The following is a 19,830-nucleotide window of genomic DNA, read 5'->3' as shown; positions in this document are numbered from 1 at the left end:
TTTCAATGTACTTAAATAGCAGCTTTGTGTTGCCAATGGTCATTTTTTGGCATACAGATGGTTCCCAACCTACGAACCAGTTACGTCCCGAATGATTGTTCGTAAGGTGAATTTGTTCGTAAGTTGCTTCAGTGCTATATTTTGTATTATAATTTATGTGTAAGGCCTATATAAGTATATTGAAGGTTTATATAAGTATGTTTAAGGCTTGTATAAGTAACCTGTATTGGTTTGTACGGAAATTTTTTTTAAATAAAATGGAGATAATACTTTGGTAGACGCCGGGCCATGACACTGCATTTCTTATTTATTGTATGTCTTGTCCTTTTTATTATATTGTTGTTTTAATCGTTATGCTATCACTTATCGTTGTTGTCTTGTCTATTGTATCTACTAAGAAACTCCCACTTATCAAATTCAGTAAAAAACTCGAATTTATTGGGTCTTGGTTTGCTACCACCTGGTTAACCTAGCCTTCTACTATATTTAAGGTCTCTGCCATTAAAAGAAATGTTTGTAAGAATGTTATGAATTTCATCATTATGTGGTCTAGAGCTAATCTCATCAAGGTTGTGAACTTTTGCATTGAATTTCTTAGACTCCTTTTCTATGATAGTAGCTTGTTTATAAATACCTGTTTCAACCCTTTTAGCAATCTGAGTAATCTCACTATTTTGTTTTACCACATCAGCAAAGCTGTGGTTGTTTTTTAAAGTCTCCATAGACACAAGTAGTGCGCGAGTGGTGTTATCAACTATATCAGTCTTTTCTTTTAGCTCATTATTTTGGGTTACAACCTCTCTAAATGACTCACTGTTCTCACTCAGTGTTTTCAAAGAGCTAGATACCGAGTCAATCTTTAACTGTAGTTCTTGATTTTGGGTTAAAACCTCTCTAATTGAATCATTGTTTTCAATCAATGCTTTCAAAGAACCGGACATGGAGTCCATTTTTAGATCTACAAATTCTAGATTAGTCATCAGATTTGGCACATAGACATAGTCTGGTATTTTGTCACTGCATTCTGTACAATATCATCGAATACCAGGTCTACTAAGCACAAGCAGCTCTGGATTTGACCACTCAAGACAAGGTGCATGAAACTGACCAGAACAACTGCTGCAAAAAATACTGTTAGATTTGGTAAGTTTTTGAACATGTAGAACATGACCCTGTGTTGCCAGTGTTAGATACAACTGCACTAGCCAGACTGGCACTGCCTTTGCTCACTGGAGTAATATAACCCTTTCCACTCATCATAACAAATGCCTTTCACCAAAAGTGGAAAAACAAATGAAAAGTTAAGTGTTTAGGCCATGAAAAGAAAATAAACTCAAAAAGTATGAAGGGCACACTTCCTCTGTAAAATATACACACTAGATCTGTGCAAAACCAACCCTCCACAACCTCCTGAACTAGGAAAACTATAATCAAGATTCAAACAAAGGGTGGGGCCAAAACGGCCGACCCGCTGATAAATATCCTATTACTCTATTTAAACTAACTACACTATATAATCTAATAATAACTAATAATTAATATGATATACTAGTGTACTACTAGCAGTAATTAACTAATAGTAATAACATACAAATAGTAAGTAACTTGCAGTGCAAAGAAAAACACGTCCGAGCGCTAAGGCGATATTCGTTGTCTGTATACCACTAGTCATCAGAGCAACTGTGGAATACTTATTAATAAGAGCCAAGAATTATGTAACCTAAGTACTAGTTTTCTATTAAACTGCATTCATAAAAATTAATAGCTGAGAAATGTAAACATAAAAAATGGGAATAAAAACAGTGATTTCCTTTGTAAATTCACTTGTGCGAGTTACATCAGAAGCTATTTAGACATGTCTCATTTCGTCGTTAAGAGCTACCAATAGCGCAACGTTTGTGGAAGCTATTCATTATTAAATTCATTTTATTTGAAGTTTGTTTGTTCGATTAATTTCTGCTAACTGATTGTATTACTCGCTCACACTGTTCGTGCTTTATTCGATTGTCACCTAATCATACAGGATGGATATTTAGCGATTGATTTAGCCTGAATAATAACTTTGTTGATAATATTAGAATAAAGAGCAGTTGTCTACTCACTCATTGTTTGTCTATTTAATTATGTTTTAGTTCCAAGGCTATATAAAGTTAGTCAAACATACTGCATTGTGTGAACTACAGCATGGCCCTTCCTTAAATAATATGTATGAATTTGTAATATTAAATTGTTATTGTTTGCATGATTTAGTTTAAGCCATCAAGTTATATGAAGTAATTAGTACTGTTATTATTGGCTAATACTTAGTAATGTTAAGTACATTTATTTAGATCACTAGTACATCTTTGGGTCGTTTCGCAGTACCTACTCTTTGGCTTATTTATGATGCTTGAGATAAAAAGAATTACAACTGATGTTCTCTACGACACTAATTGTTATACTATATAAACAAAAAAAACACTATTGGCATAGATTCCTGCGTTCCAACACTTTAGCAACAATTAACTAACACTTAAATGAACATATATGATATCGGGCCTACTGAACGCCTTGCAATTAACTGTCAAGCTTGGATAATTGCACTCTGGAAGAGTGTTATTTGAGCCTAGCATCTCCTCAAAATTCTAGTAAATGTTTGTGGGCCATCTAAATCAGCGAACTCGAGAACAATTATCTGTTTGAAATATAATCTCATTTATCTGAATGAGTGCAGGCCGTGCAGCCGTTGGGTGTAGGCCTGCTATATTTTTGAGTCTCAATGCAATTATCGAGTTTATAAATAATTTAGTACATTATGCTTTGTGCAACTATAATTTTTATTAAATGCTATTGCTTGTCTAATCAGATTACTAATATTATTATTACTTACAAGTAGTAAATGTACGCGCATGCGCGCACAAACGGGCAAAAAGGCGGATTTGAATAGGTAGAATTTATGCGGTGAAAAAGACAAAACTGTGCTCGGCCAACCGTAACTCACGACCTAACATGTTGACGTCTTACTAACCGTTGAGTAATCTCAAAAGTCAGAGCAGCTAGATCTTGCGTTGTTGAAACTTGCTCTATGTCATGGTGAGACTGAAATGAGCTTTGCGGCTGGTCGTGACTTGGCATATCGAGGATTTAATTGGCGATAGCCTAATGCTTACTATGTATAGCGACAATCAAATGTGTACGTGAGAGTTCATGTAGCCTACTTAAAGAATTAATCAGCTAATCATCGGTAGACGTTTATCATGCTAGCCAATCTTGTTAATAGAATTAGTATCGTTAACACTTTAGTCATACTGTAGTGAATTTTTGCGCTCGCCTCTCGCTAACATAGCGACTTACGGCACTTACAATCACTACTTAGTGGGTTGTCGTTACAAGTTGTCTTATACTGAAATAATATTAGCTGTCATGCACAACTATAATTGTTGCAAGCAAGATGACTGGAATAATGCGTATGGCTCTTTATTACGCGAGCTGCAGATACCCCTACAAAAAAGATTGCCCGTTTTTCTTGAGTAAGGCCAACACTAGAATACGCCTCACAAATTTGGTATCCCTATCAAAATAAACATGTCAAACAGCTTGGAAAGTTTCAAAATAAAGCACTACGATTTATTTTTAACATTAGGGGCCGGATAAGTTTTACAAAATTACGAGAAGATACAAGTGTTGAGTCCTTACAGGGGAGAAGAAGAGAGGGTAGGCATAAACTGTGTTGAAGATGTGCTGCCGAGGGCATAGAACCACCATTCAAAGGCGAAAACATAGGATACAATACCCGCCAAAAATCAAACACCTATACTCCATATATAAGAACTAATGTATTCTATCAGTTCTTTTGGCCCCGTACACTAAGAGAGTTAAGATGATGATAAGATGAGAAAAACACAATATAACTTTTAAAAAAATTCTTATTTTGAAACCACTTATTAGTGTAAACACATCGTGTTTCCACGCCCCTTACGCACCTGCTGTGCGGTCTAAGTGGGAAAATATAATAATAATAGCTAAAGCTCCACAGATAGAGTTAAAGTTCATATTATCCACAAATGTCCATATATAGTTTTGTCGCTTGTCGATAGTATCTTGTGCTCTTTGTTCTTCTGTCTCACTAGGGTATCTTCCTTCGTTACTTATTCTTACCCATCCTGTTCTACACTGGCTTACATATCCTTATATAGTGTTCCATTGGCTTTCTATGCAAGCTGGCTTGCATATTACTACGCTTATCCCAGGATAGCTTGATATCATGTGACTATTAGAAATAGCTAAGTTTGGCAAATCCTTAACAATACTTCCATGGGAGAAATATTTTGTTATAATTATTTTATTTTTTTTTTATAATAATAATTACTTGATGTTTAAGTAATAATATACTATTACTTAGATATCAAATAAGATATTAAGGATTATAATTTGGATTTTTTTAAAGTTTTGTAGTGATGATATTAATGTGAGAGGTAATGTTTTTTTGTGTCTCTTTTGAGTGAAATACTATGATTCTATGTGTAATGGTTAGCCTCTGGACCTTGAATTCAAATTCATTCAAGACAAATTTTTACCGCAAACAAAGTTGCACTTCTACCACACAAAAATCTGACTGTTGCTATAAAACAAATTTGAAACAACAAATCAATCAATGGCGGCGAGCACTACTATAGTTTCTTTTGAAATTTGTTGTGACAGTAACACGCTGTTGCAATAATGAGCGTAAATATCAATGTTCACATGTAGTATTGAGATGCGAGGCGCACGACTCTCTATAAGCAATTATTTTGTAATCAACAATAACACGCCAGTGGTTTGTTTCTAAGTATATGGGAACTCTATTTTCTTCAAAAGGTCAAAAATGACAATTATTCTGTCAATACTCCCTAGTCAAAACAAAAAGAACAGTATGCCTTTATACTTAGTTCTATTAGTTATGATCTTTTAATAAATACATGTTTACTAGGCGTGTCATGATGACTCTTTCTGTTGACAGGGAGGCTAAATAAACCCTCTCCTCTCGGGGCTTTATAGTTTCCTGGTTTTCCACCTTTTTGAGTAAATTGTGTCAGCTGTGTGTTTTCTTCTCGATGGGTTGATCCTCTGCAGGCCATTTTCTGCAGGCTTCTTTGGATTATGTTAGCCTCTCTATGTCTTGGCTCCTTTCTTGCTGCACCCTTCTTTTGTTGCTTGGTTCGCTGCCAGCTTATCGCTCTCTAGCTTGCCACCAGTTCATCGCTGCTTTTGCTTGATGCCAGTTTCTTATATACTCATTCTCAGATGATTGCCAAGTGTCATCGGTTGCCTTAGCTCATTCTTGCGAATCTTACACTATTCTTGTAATGCCTATTTTTAGTGTCTGTGATATTAGTCAGCATTCTTTTCTGACATGTGATATCTGACGTCATGACATCTGGTATCTTATGAGATTTCATGACGTCGGGGTGCGCCAGAGTAATTATACTTGATTTATGCCAATAATTTGTACAAGATTGGCCATAACCTGCAAACCATCATCAACCACTGATTTGTAAAAATGGATTTTGCTTTAATCCTCATCCTGAGACAGTTCTAATGATCTATCTTACATAAGGCAAAATATTATTCATATTTCTTGCCATGCATCCTAGAGCCATTACGTCAATCTTTTTTTTGTTTTTAAAACATCAAAACCCAAACATATTATATTACGATTTTACAAAGTCATAATATTTATAATAAATGAAGCTAAAAGCTGTATCTATAAAAGTGCTGTAAATATTTGATTTGATTATGACTGGTTGAGTGTTCGATATACAGTGAAACTCGGATAACTCACCTTCGGATAATTCGAAAACACGGTTAACTCAACGTATTTGTTTGGTCCGTTCCCACGCAATGATAAATGGCTTTAGAAAACTCGACCGAAACTGTTAACTCGAACAGTTTTTTGTCAAACGGCTACCGAGACGGTTGTTACTATCGCTTTAGAATATCACTTTATTCCAAGCTATAGAGGTAAACATTGACTTTTAGTAGTTCTTAGGCCTCGTTATTACCAACATCGACAAAATATTTTCATTAATGACTTTTCTAAAGGTTTGGAAAAATCAAATTTTACCAAACATCCGCTTAGCGATAACCCTCCGAAAGCGAGAAAAGCGAGGTAAAATTCGGATAAATTTAAAGTAACATCGGCAAAATTGATAATGGGCTTTTAATAGTAAAGCAGTTTTGTAATAACTGACTTACTGCAAAATTGATCTTGGTTAAAACGCTTGGTAGAAAAATACGTATGTAGTTTTTCTGAGCGTTTTAACCGCGATCAAGTTTTGCCAATTTTAGTCTGGGAACATCCTGGCAGTCACATCACCTAAAACAACAAACAAATCTCAAGTGATAGAAAAATATCTATACTTTCTGATTAAAAATATTTAAAACTTCACACGAGAGACCCTTTAACTTGCAACAAGCAATCTATGCTTTTGATTTGTATATAGTTTGTATATGTGCATGTATCTACTGATGGATCTAATACGTGCACTTATGACTGTCCTCCTTATGACTTATAACTTGAATGCTCTAATAACTCGAACGCTTTTGCTCAGCTCCTTGATGTTTGAGTTATCCGAGTTTCACTGTATATATATGTGCTTGCTTGTGTGTTGTCACTCTGCGAAGTTGTTTGCTCTGTAGAATGACCTTCGGTAATTCTTGTGATGTATTGTTCTCCTCCATATGTAGTAGTGACAATCATAATTGGTTACCATATGGTCATACATCTCCTTCATGGGTAGTGTTGACTACATATATGGTCATACATCTACCAAGCTTATTAATATTTATCATCAGCTGTAATGGTTAGATGGCTCCTTTGCTTGATACATAGGAGCATGGGAGTAATACATCATGTACTACACTCTTTGTAGCAGCGGGTGGGATCGCTATTTCTCTCAGCTTTTTAGTTTCCAATGTTTCCTACGTGGTCTGTCAAAGCAATGCTTCCAACGCTGATGCATTCCTAGCTGTCATCTACAATGTTTTGCATTCTTAGCTTAGCAGTTTGATAAACAGATGAATAACAGATGAATAAACGTTGTAAGAAGTTGTAACAACAACTAAGATTAATATAATTGTAACGGAATTCAATGGATTTTGCAGAGCTAGCATGCGTTTGCTCGCTGAGGCCATTGATGCTTCCGTAATCATCCGTCCTTGAATGAAGTAATTGAGCAGCTTGTGTGGTTACACGCAGTGTAACTGTAGTAGCCTCGGAGCTCCAACCTATTTTCATAAACTCTTGTTGGTTGCGCAGTGCAAAAACCTTTTTTGGGATTATCCAGTTCTACCATTCTCTATTCCTTCCTACCAGACTATTCGTCCTGATGTTTTTGGATTGGCAAGTATTTTACCACAAAAAATGTTTAGATTGATCAGTTCATAGCGATAAATAAAGCTCATAATATTAGACTTTGGTGTATTTTGTGGAGTTTGCCTCAGGGGATTTCATCTTTGGTACTTTTTGCCTTTGACTCATCTTTCTCAAGTTTTACAAAGGTGGACTCATTCTAATTCAGATTTAACGAGATTCAATACAGCGGAACATCTGTATATCATGGTTAAATCACTGAATTATAGTTATTTGTGTATTATACAAATAACTAGGAATCAATTGGTTTTAAGAGGTTTAGTATTTTGTATTAAGAGGTCTAGCGTGACCAGACCTCTTAATCTGAAATTAAGTAGTTTGAAGATGTACTTTGTATGTTAAAACATCAGAGTGCCTTACGAACTGCTTTATTTCCTAAATATATTTTTGATTTCCTGACTGACTAGATGATCAACTTTGTATTGAGTATTGTTCAGATGGTGGTTCTGATGAAAAAACTTTCAACGTTTTCTATTTTACACTAATTCTAGTCACACTAAAGGTGATGGTTTTTGTAACATCTTCATGTTGTATGAGCAGAGATATTTCATAGTTTGGGGGAAAGGTTCAGCATATTCTACTTTCCTTGTACTCCCATAATTCCTCAACACCATATGATTTGTCAGTTTTAATCGAAGCTACATTTTACTCGTCTATAAGTACTGTAATAGTAGTAGAGTTATTAGTGTACCATTATAGTAGTATAGTTATTAGTAGAGCTGCACAACGATTATAAAAATTGATCGCGATTAATAACTGGCCTGAACCAGTTAATCTTCGATTAATCTTAGAATTGATCTAGCAAAAACCTGCATATTCAAAAACAAATAATACAGCTACATATAGATTTATTATATTTTAAACAATATTAGCAGTAATACATGTTATGTACAATGTACATAAGTTACAATGTAATAATTATTATGAGTATGAAAACTGTCAATGAAACTCTATAATTAAGCAGCCAAGAGTTGAGGCAGCACAGTTTATTTACATTATCTGAATAAAGAGATGCACTCTTCCTACATACAACATTGCCAGCTTTAGAGAATGGCTGCTCACAGGCAGACCTGCCAACCCAAGAGTGGGGCAATGCGTGAGATTTGGTTTTGGGGCAATTGATGTATCAATGATAGTATATATGAAATTGTGGAAATTGGGCAAAAATCGCACGCATTTCTATTTTCTCTCTGGGGTGATTACCTGCCAAGCCTCACGCCAAATGCGTGAGAGTTGGCAGGTATGCTCATAGGGGACAGCAGTGCCGGTAGTCACTAGTAGCCTATTAGTTATTGTTTGTGACAGCTGGTCATAATTTCTGCGCGGTAGGATGAAAATTATTTAAAATATATCTTAATGATGATGTGCTGTGGTGGTGAGCAAATTCTTTCTGGCGTATACTGCTTTTCGCTTTCTTGTTTACGGTTCCAACAACTTACAGAAATGCGCTACCTAGGGTGGAAGACATTTTTCTGCTTTCATGTTCCAATAAAGTGTCAATCTTATATTACTAATATTCTGAAGCTGAAATATGGTTGCGATTTTTTCGAAAAATGAAAATACACGTATAATTTACTTTAAAAAGTTTTTTAAAAATAAACAAAAATAAACTGTAAGATATTAAATAATACTGAAATCACTTTTACTGCTATTACCTAGAAACATGTTCAAACAACTAACAACATGGCTGCTTACAGCTAGATCGGCACGGCGCTTGTGCAATGTGTTGTATAAACAAGTTTAATGTTAGCGACTCACTGTGTTTTCATAGTTGAGTGCAAAATAATTGTGGTTTAATTTATTGGTAAGAAAGTATTACTTGTCATAATATTTATTTGTTAGTAAATTAAATGGTAGTAACCTGCTACGTTAGTATTACTAAACAGTACAAAGGAAAGGAACGACATCAAAATCATGACATGCATTATAATTGAAGATTAATTTGCTCAACTCAGTTAATCGTTTATTTGTATTAGTCGCCATTAATCATTTAATTAGTGCGATCATTGTGCAGCTCTAGTTATTAGTGTACCACTATTATAGTAGTGGAGTTACTACTGTACCATTATAGTAGTAGAGTTATTAGTGTACCATTATAGTAGTAGAGTTATTAGTGTACCATTATAGTAGTAGAGTTACTAGTGTACCATTATAGTAGTAGAGTTATTAGTGTACCATTATATCAATAGAGTTATTAGTGCACATTTATAGTAGTAGAGCTCTTAGCATACAATTATGGTGGTGCAGTTATTAGTGTACCGTGATATCAGTAGACTTACTAGTTTTCCATTACAGTACTAGAGTTACTAGTGTGCCATTTTAATAGGGAAGTTTCTTGTATATCTTTACAATGCAGTGCACATAATCTTTTCAATCCTTTCATAATTTTTAGTAGGTGGTTTTTCTCGCAGAGCAGTAAAACAAATCTTGCTTTACTTCAAGTGTTAATTCTGTCGCTCTAGAACATTCTATTAGTTTTATTTTAAAGGCAAATATGTTAGACCATAAATTTGTTCTTGCAGGTACTAAACTCGATTGTTGCAATCCTCTTACATTACCACAAATATATCGCTTTTGTACTTATAAGTTGTTAGTGTATATACATGTATCATCATGTAAATACATGCACTCATGACAGTGTGTGGATAACTTGATTGCTCCGATAGCCCAAACCATAGATATAGTAAACCCTAGATATGCGAATAATCAAAACAAGTGAGGCCTATAATTAACATGACGCAACGCCATGATGATGTGTAAAGTGAATCAGCTGATCTATGAATTCCTATTGACTTAGCACTAAAAACTGCACAATTTTCCTATAGCTTGTGCATCTAAGGCTGCATATTTTGTTGAAAATATATAAAACTGACTTTGGATGAAAAAGGCAAGAATCTTACACACATGGTAATGGATAATACCAATAGTTCTCTAATAGTAATGGATAATACCAATAGCAATGACTGGGTGCCATGAGCGCCCAGTCATATAGTCCCGTATGCCATGAGATATTTTCATGTGTAATAACTATGCACACTTATTCTATTATTATTTAATGCCAGTATATTATATTATTACTAGTACTCTGGAGTTCTGTGTGCCATGAGAGATTGTCATGTGTAATAACTATGTGCACAATTATTCTATTATTATTTAATGCCAGTATATTTTATTATGGCTAGTACTCTGGAGTTCAGTGTGCCATGAGAGATTATCATTTGTAATAACTATGTGCACAATTATTCTATTATTATTTAATGCCAGTATATTATATTATTACTAGTACTCTGGAGTTCTGTGTGCCATGAGAGATTGTCATGTGTAATAACTATGTCCACAATTATTCTATTATTATTTAATGCCAGTATATTTTATTATGACTGGTACTCTGGAGTTCTGCGTGCTGTGAAAGATTATCATGTGTAATAACTATATGCACAGCTTCTATATCATTGATAATACAAAGAGTGATCAAATAGAAATTAAACTAATAACAAACTAATGAATCAAATGAGATTTAGAAGCAGTTAAGTTGGAACACAGTATTAAACACCCATTAGACATGACTGAAAATAACTGGATGAGGTAGCTTTTGTCTAAGGTTGGTTGAACTAAAATCCTGCTTTGAAGCGGCATAGTGTATTATGATTTTATTACATGTATAACGATTTACTATAGTTTTGAGTAGACTGTTGGCCTGCACTGTGCATGTAAAACCCGGTTTGAGGTTATGTAATAAGACATATATGTTATTGTCTGTGATGTTACTTGTTTAAAAGCTCTCTGTGTGATACCATAGCTCTCCATGTGTGAACGTAAGCACTTTTCTGCAGCAATACATATTCGGCCTGACATATCAATGGTGTCACAAAGCCTCCTCTGTTTTTAACTGAGATTAGAGTTATTTCATCACTACTTCTACTTCCCACTATTTTTACATTGGTCAAGAACTTGCTACAGTCATCACATTAGAGTTAGAAAAGTTTCCTGATCACTGAACTCCTCATCTTCACCTTTATCAGCTTTTGTCTCTTCCTTCTCCTTTCTAACCAGAGAATGTAGTATGAGTTGGCCAGGTTTTTCAGCCCTGTTCACATCCAGATTAATACTGTTAGCATTAGGACTTGGTGTGATATCTGCCTTTATGAGCAGTGCTCGAAGTGCAGATCTAAAGCACTGCACATCCAGGTTATTGTCATAGCCACCCTACTTTTCCCATGATAGATCGTATAGTGGAATACAGAGTCTCAATGTGATCTTGGTTGATCTTAAAGGTTAGGAAGTAGTTGATGTAAGGGTAGTTGCTGAAAAGATATTGAGCTATGCTATGTACAGATTTGGCTGCTGACTCAAAACTGATGAAGGTTTTCCTATTATTTTCCACTAGCAGCTTTCAGCTTGGTGTCTTTAATTAGCATAGATAGCTTATGGTATTGTTGAGAACTTCTTGTTTTGAGATGAAGTTCTGTCTTGTTATGGACAATTCATGATATACCTGGAGTGTTGTAGTCACATCTGGTGACATTTAACTAAGAATATGGTCTTACTGTTACGTTTATGACTTAAAAACTAGTGTGACAAGCATGCTTTCACTGCTAAACTCATTGCTCAATAGAAGGCTCTGATGCTGTGATGCACATCACTGCGATGTAACGTCGTGAAAACAACAGCCAATTATAGGCCTCACTTTTGCTCCATCGTAAGGATAGCTATTCGCCAATCTAGGGTTTACTATATCTATGACAATAACCAAACTGCCATGACTACGTCAGAAAAATAAAGAGATTCCAAACTACGGCGAATTTTTTTTGAGATTTTTTAAGAGTTTGTAATCACATTTCCGCATATTTGGCACCTACAACACAACAGAGTAAGACATGGTGAATCTTTTGATACCAAAAAACTGTAGTGTGAATTTTGTTGCAAGTCAACCTTTAAGGCTTGCCACCTATTTTTCGAAAAGTGTTGGTATCGATAACAAAGTCCAGGAAAGTAATCACCTCATCATCCTTGTGGGAGCAGACCATAATTAGATTTAATTGAAAAAAGATCAGAAGAATAGCAAAAACAAGATAAGTGGGGTAACTTTTGTACTAGTTTATGGCGCTCGAAGAAGTTTTACAAATATGGAGTCCTTTTAATTCAGATTTAACTATATTAAATGCAGCTCAACTTCTATATATCATGGTTAAATAATTGATTTATGGTCATTTGTGTATTATACAAATAACTAGGAATCAATTGGTTTTAAGAGGTTTGTTATTTTGTATTAAGAGGTCTAGTGTGACCAGACCTCTTAATCTAAAATTAAGTAGTTTGAAGATGTACTTCGTATGTTAAAACATCATAGTGGCTTACGAACTGCTTTATTTCCTAAATATATTCTTTGATTTCCTGACTGACTAGATGATCAACTTTGTATTGATTATTGTTCAGATGGTGGTTCTGATGAAAACAAATTTCAACGTCTTCTATTTTATTGTGTTAATTATCAGTTTTTGCATCTTCTCTTATCTAAATCTATCATGGAGAGTAACTAGTCACACTAAAGGTTAAGGTTTTTGTAAAGTCTTCATGTTGTATGAGCAGAGATTTTTCATAGTTTGGGGGAAAGACTCAGCATATTTTACCCTTTTCTTCTCTGATAATTCATCATCACCATATGCTTTGCCAGTTTTGATTGAAGCTACACTAAATACACATCTATTAGTACTGTAATAGTAGTAGATTTACTAGTGTAACATTATAGTAATATATTTATTAGTGTACCGTTACAGTAGTAGAGCTATAAGCATACAATTATGGTGGTGCAGTTATTAGTGTACCGTGATGGCAGCAGACTTACTAGTTTTCTATTACAGGACTAGAGTTACTAGTGTGCCATTTTAATAGTGAAATTACTTGTATATCCTTATGATGCAGTGCACATAATCTTATCAATCTTTTCATAATTTTTAGTCGTTGGTTTCTTTGCAGCGCAGTAAAACAAATATTGCTTTACTCTAGGTGTCAATTCTGTCGCTCTAGAACATTCTATCAGTTTTATTTTAAAGGCAAATATGTTTGGCCATGAATTTATTCTTGCAGGTCCTAAACTCAATTGTTGCAATCATCTTAGTTTACCACAAATAACGTGATTCTATACTTATATATTGTCGGTGTATTTACATGTATCATAAGGTAAATACATGCACTCATGACAGTGTGTGAATAACCTGTATGCTCTGATAGCCCAAACACTTTCACTCAGTCCCTTTAAGGTTGAGTTATTCATGTTCAACTGTATGTTTTATTAGAAATGTATTCTTGCAGGCCGTACACGCCAATACCAGAAAGGGATGAAGACATAACCACACTGTTCATGGACACGCTAGTCACTGACAGGAGGTGAGTCCCAATTTGTTCGATTGTTGTTATGTTCATACATACTGTATTTCGGTTAGTATTTAATGTGTATATAAAGTGTACATGTGATGACGGTATAATGTGTACGGTTGATAACTGTATAAAGTGTACAGGTGATGACTCTATAAAGTGTAGATGTGATGACTGTATAAAGTGTATGGGTGATGACTGTATAAAGTGTGCGGGTGATGACTGTATAAAGTGTACGGGTGATGACTGTATAAAGAGTACAGGTGATGACTGTATAAAGTGTACAGGTGATGACTGTATAAAGTGTACAGGGGATGACTGGTCACAGGGCACAGGTGATGACTGTATAAAGTATACAGGTGATGACTGTATAAAGTGTACAGGTTATAACCGTATAAAATGTACAGGTGATGACTGTATAAAGTGTACAGGTGATGACTGTATAAACCATATAAACTGTATAATGATTCTAACTAGGGATGCTAAAATATCATTCTTTATGTGAAACTCTTTGATGTTTCAGCACATCTACTCTTTTCTATAAGGACTTAGTCTATGCCTTACGCTAACTCTATGGTCAAGGAGATCGGAGGTCAACTGGTCACTTCTGAAGAAGCTAGGCATACCCTTTCCAAGTATCTGTATACTATATACATGGTGAGTTCTTGTTATATGTATCTTTAACAATAGTCTGTAATGTAGTATAATACAATGCATATATTGTGTGTGCTTGTTTATGACTCTAATGCACATGAGTGTGCATGTATTTTATAATAACATTTTACTAAGAGCAGTGACAAGTATTGTAGTTGCTTGCTGTTTGCCGTTAGCCTGGCACATTGCAAATGGCTATTTTGATAAGCCAGTTATCTACGGCTCTTATTAATGAGACTCATGAAAGCAAGTACAAAATGACGATGCGCCGTAACGGAGAGCGGTAGCTTATTTTTACCCACATAACGACATATCCCGCCAAATGAATTCACCAATCTTGCGTAGAATAATTGGTAAGATATTTGCCTGGTGATGGAAGGCTCCCAGATCAAATCCAGCAGATTGCAAGCTTTTAATTTCAGGATATCAATAGCTATAGCAGGACAAATTGAAGTACTACCACACAAACTTCGAGATCTGTATAATAATAGATAAATTATCGTATAATACAATGAGTGTATTTATATGCTAGTTTATGACTCCAATGCGCATGTATGCATATATTCCATAATAATATCTTACTAGGGACAGAGGTGGTACTATATATTGTAATTGTTGACTTACACTTAATAGGTACACATTTGAGTGCTTCTCACACAGAATCCATTATATAATTATATAATATATTCTACCCAACTGTTGACATTTAATAGGTATTCAGTCAGGTGTTGTTTTTACATAAACTCCTCCATATAATTATATGTATTCGTATATTTTACATTCTCCTATCGAGGTATCTTTATCATAGAACACATTTTGTGAAATCAATGCGTTTCTTTTAGCTCTTCCAAGAAAACAATCAGAAAATATCTGAAGGGATACAACAACTAATAATATTTATCCATCGCCATGCCAAATAAACTAACCACTCTGACCATCTTCAGGTGTGAGATATACTTCTCTATAATTCACCATACTCTTCCAGTATTCTATTCCAGCTCTCTGTATTACGTATTAGAGGTTGTAGAATAGACAACTCCAAACCTCTGTAACTTGACTTGATAATTACAGAAAATTTATAGTGAAGTTGGCATGAATAATCAGACAGTGTACAAGTTATTTCCTGTTCCATCCATTTGCTACATTTTGTTATTGTACTTACCAGGTCTATTCATATACATGTTATTATACTGACAGGTAAACATGAGGCTGATCTGGAAACATAAATGACGACTCCGTTTATGCTAAAAATGAGTTTTCTTCTCGAGAGTTGTGTCCTCTCCGCAGGACTCACAGCGTAATGTTAGATGAATAAATGGTAAGAATAAATGGTATTTATGTTTAAAAACATGAATACATTGAGCTCTGTAGCATATAATGAGCAAGCCTAAGCTTTTTTGTGTTGTGCACTCCAACTTTTTGAAGTACAACATAAACATGATAAAACATGTCAAACAAGTGCTATCATAATAAAACAGGGAATAAGAATAATAATTATAACAATGTGCTGATATATTGTTCCTGTTTTTTCTCTTCAGTTCGTGTTCAATCTTTTAAATAAGCAAATATAAGAAAACTTTGAGATGCTTTCAATGTAAAGCTTAACAAAAATCAACATCCTTGAATCAGCTTTTACAAAAACACCAGATCACAGTCATTGATGTCACATCAACTCTCTTTCCTAATAAAATAATATTATCAGCTTCTGGCTCACATGCTTTCCATTTTCCGACCAATCAATATCTTATCAAGTGACGGCATCTGGCAACAGTTCACATTTTCCAAGCAAATTTATTTTCATGCCTCCAGCCTTACTTCTATTATAGCACTAGTAGAGTTTTCATGACATCCAAAGTGTTTGTAAGACAGTTGGAAGTGAGGCTACGAACAATTGATGGCAGTTTGAGGAGTGTCTCTATAGGTTAAATATTGTCTATAAAATTGTTTTTATTCCTATTTTATATCAGGAATTGTCACCTTTTGCTGTAGGCTGAGAACACTTCCATGAACAATGGGAGATTGTAGTAAAGCAAAATACCATAGCTTAGTAAACAAGTTTGGCTACTCCTGCTAGCCGCATAGCTCAAATCATAACTACCATGTACAACTTTTATCATATTTTCTAGGTGAAACAGACACGCTGATTGCGATTTTATTGTACTTAAAATTAAGATTGACCCACTAACTTTTAAAGTAATGAAGGCTTTTTACAGCGTTTTAATATCGGTCTCGAAAACAACACTATTGACACAACAAGCTCTGCCCATAAATATTTGACGTAGCATAGCTTTTTAGTAACGTAAATTAGGGATGTTTAGTCTGATTTAGAATGATAGAGATGGATGTCTTAAAACACATTGTTATTTAAATTCAGCCTTCAAAATAATTTCAGTCTTTTGTGAAAGGTAGATGAGCTATTTAACATTTCATATTTAAGAATAAGCTCAATACAGTGTGATAACAACGCTAGATTACGATAAAATCGTGTTTTTTGAACCCATTTTTCTTGATGTTCAGCCTATTAGACATCCTGTAACTAGCTACAAGCAATTTTAAATAGTTTATCTACCTTTCAGAAAGACTTGCGGAGCTTGTTGTGCCAATTGTGTTGTTTTCGAGACCGATATTAAAACGCTATAAAAAAGCCTCTATTACTTTGAAGGTTAGTGGACCAATTTTTATTTTGAGTACAAAATCGGAATCAGCGTGTCTGATTTACCTAGAAAATACGATAAAAGTTGTATGCGGCAGTTATGATTTTAACAGTAGAAGGCACATACAGTAAGAAATTAGCAGAACTCTGAGATAACATGTGACCTTGATAAGATATAATTCGGTGACTATATTCCAGCAAACCAAACAGAACAGAGCAGGTGCATGAAAGCTCAAAGAAAATTAATAGAATATGAAATTAACTCAAAATTTTAACCGTAAAGGTTGCTCAAGTACTACAGTTATGGAGTATAATTATCACTAGTACCCAGGTAGTCTAGTATATTTTATTATTGCTGGTACTCTGGAGTTCTGTGTGTCATGAGAGATCATCATGTGTAATAACTATGTACATAATTATTCTATTATTATTTAAAGCCAGTATGTTTTATTATTACTAGTACTCTGGAGTTCTGTGTGTCATGAGAGATCATCATGTGTGATAACTATGTACATAATTATTCTATTATTATTTAATGCCAGTATGTTTTATTATTACTAGTACTCAGGAGTTCTGTGTGTCATGAGAGATCATCATGTGTAATAACTATGAACATAATTATTCTATTATTATTTAATGTCAGTATATTTTATTATTGCTAGTGTTCTGGCAGTTCTGTGTGCCATGAGATCATTATGTGTAATAACAATGTGCATAATTATTCTGATAAGTGAGGAGGTAGCTGAGTGGTGCAGTGGTTGGAGTGTCGGTACTCAAAGTAAAATATATGCGTTAGGTTCCCATTTGATGCATTTCTTTTTTTAGTGCTTCGAGCATGACTTCAGACAGACACGGCTCTTATTATAGTAAAGATCCTTATTGTTATTGTCCTTCTGCACTGAACTTCTAGTATAACTTTAGTCAGTGCTTCATAATAAAACTGCTCTCTAAGAATTACACATATAAATATATATTTACAGGCTAGTAGTCTTCTTATTGCTCTGTAGTCTCGGTGTAGGGGCAGTCAAGCTAAAAACAGAGGGTTTCCTTGTACCTTGTGAACCCTGTTTTGCACACTAACTGCAAATGCAAGTATGTGATTTATTAGACCTAGCCACATTAGATTTGGAGTAGTCAGCACAATATTGTGAGGAAACAACTCCTTTTGTACCTCTCTTCATTTCAGTATATTCATGAATCTTAGCCTAACAAAAATAGTGGTAAAAGATTTAGTCAATAATTAAGTTATTTTGTTTTATGATATGCAAAGTGAAAGGGTCAATATTTCTTTCCGTAAACAATACAGTTGAACCTCAAGATGTGAGTTTAATTCATACTGTGATCAAACTCGTACATCAATCAAACTGAATATTAATTGAATTAATCCCATTTTCAATCACTGATCTCAAGATAATTTCTGACCTGAAAAATTGAAATCTGTGAATTGGTAAATAATCAGGTTTTCTTAATAATAAATATTTAAATATCATCTAACAGTGCATGATAAAAGCAAAGAAAAAGTGTTACTACGTCAATGAAGGATATTATTTGGCTGTCTAACTTTAGCAACGGATTATTACAGCCAATAGAAGTGGAGGTGGCTGAAGCAGAGCATTTTCTTAACTTTAAACATGAAGGGCATTTTTCTTGGTGACAAAATCAACAATGATATGGATTAATTCCATGTTTTTCAACGAATACAAGAAATCATGTATTTGCAAGAGAATAATCTGTTTTGTAAATTTCAACTTAAACTTAACATTGTTTATTTAATCATCACTCTTATTGTTAGTTATATTCTCATCTGTTATATCAACTGTTGCTAATCACTTCTGTATTAACAGATAAACTGAAAATATCTATGACAATTCTTTATTAGACGTTATCGACATTTTGTTTACTCATTGTGGCTAGCTTGGTGACCTTGACAAAAAACCTTTATTCACGGCAATACTAATTATTTCCGGATTCCTCTGTTTTTCTACTTATTAGTAGGTAGCGTTTTTGGTTTAGATTTGATCCCTCTGTATTTATTTTTCTGTATCTACACAAATAGTGTAATCATCTACATTTTATTATACTGTCAGGCAAATAAGAGGATGGCTGGAAAGACCAGTGAGGATTCCGTGTATTCTAAAATTCAGTTTCCTTCTAAAGAGTTGTGTCCTTTATGCAGGAATCCCAAAGGAATGTGGTATGAAGAAACGGTAAGGTTTAAAGTATCAAAACATTGAGCTCTCTAACATAGCACTAAGCATGCATGTTTCTATCTAAGCAAGTAGAAGTTCACCGTTACTGTTATTTTTTTCTAGACCTTGATATCCAATAACTCTGCCATCTCTGGTGATCAAATCCAACTCTCGCATTAACATCACCTGCAATGAGCAACTCATCTTTGCTGGTTTGATTTTTATTTTTAACACACATTTCAACAGGTTGCAAAAGTTTTCTTGGTTTGTATCAAAAATTTTCGTAGTTGAAATACAGACGCTTATGATAGACAAGTACATATTTCTCTGTAATGGCATGTGCAGAGTCATTATCCTGTCAATCACTGTGATTGGGTCTTGCTCTATTTCCTAGGCTATGTCATTTCTGGTAGTAAAGCCAACTCCAGCCTTTTTTTGTTTAAGCACTTCTCTGCCACTGTAATAAAATTTGTTGCCGCTGCTCACTAAACTCCTTGATGGTGTTAGACGGGTCTCACAGAGTGCTGCGAGAATAATGTGGTATATCTGAAATTCTTTAATTGACATCA

General features: G+C 34.4%; 1 long non-coding RNA gene across 1 annotated transcript; it reads left to right on the top strand.

Moving 5' to 3' along the window:
- The first annotated feature begins 15,260 nt into the window (after positions 1-15,260).
- Positions 15,261-19,278, top strand: LOC137398924 (uncharacterized). Its single transcript, XR_010979062.1, has 4 exons — positions 15,261-15,363; positions 15,617-15,737; positions 18,053-18,164; positions 19,160-19,278. It is a non-coding gene; the product is annotated as an uncharacterized lncRNA (long non-coding RNA).
- Positions 19,279-19,830: the final 552 nt, after the last annotated feature.

Source organism: Watersipora subatra, chromosome 6, assembly GCF_963576615.1.
Source record: "Watersipora subatra chromosome 6, tzWatSuba1.1, whole genome shotgun sequence".
In the NCBI taxonomy this organism is placed as follows: Eukaryota; Metazoa; Bryozoa; class Gymnolaemata; order Cheilostomatida; family Watersiporidae; genus Watersipora; species Watersipora subatra.
The sequence above is the reverse complement of the archived record's forward strand: the minus strand, read 5'-3'. Positions and strand labels throughout refer to the sequence as shown.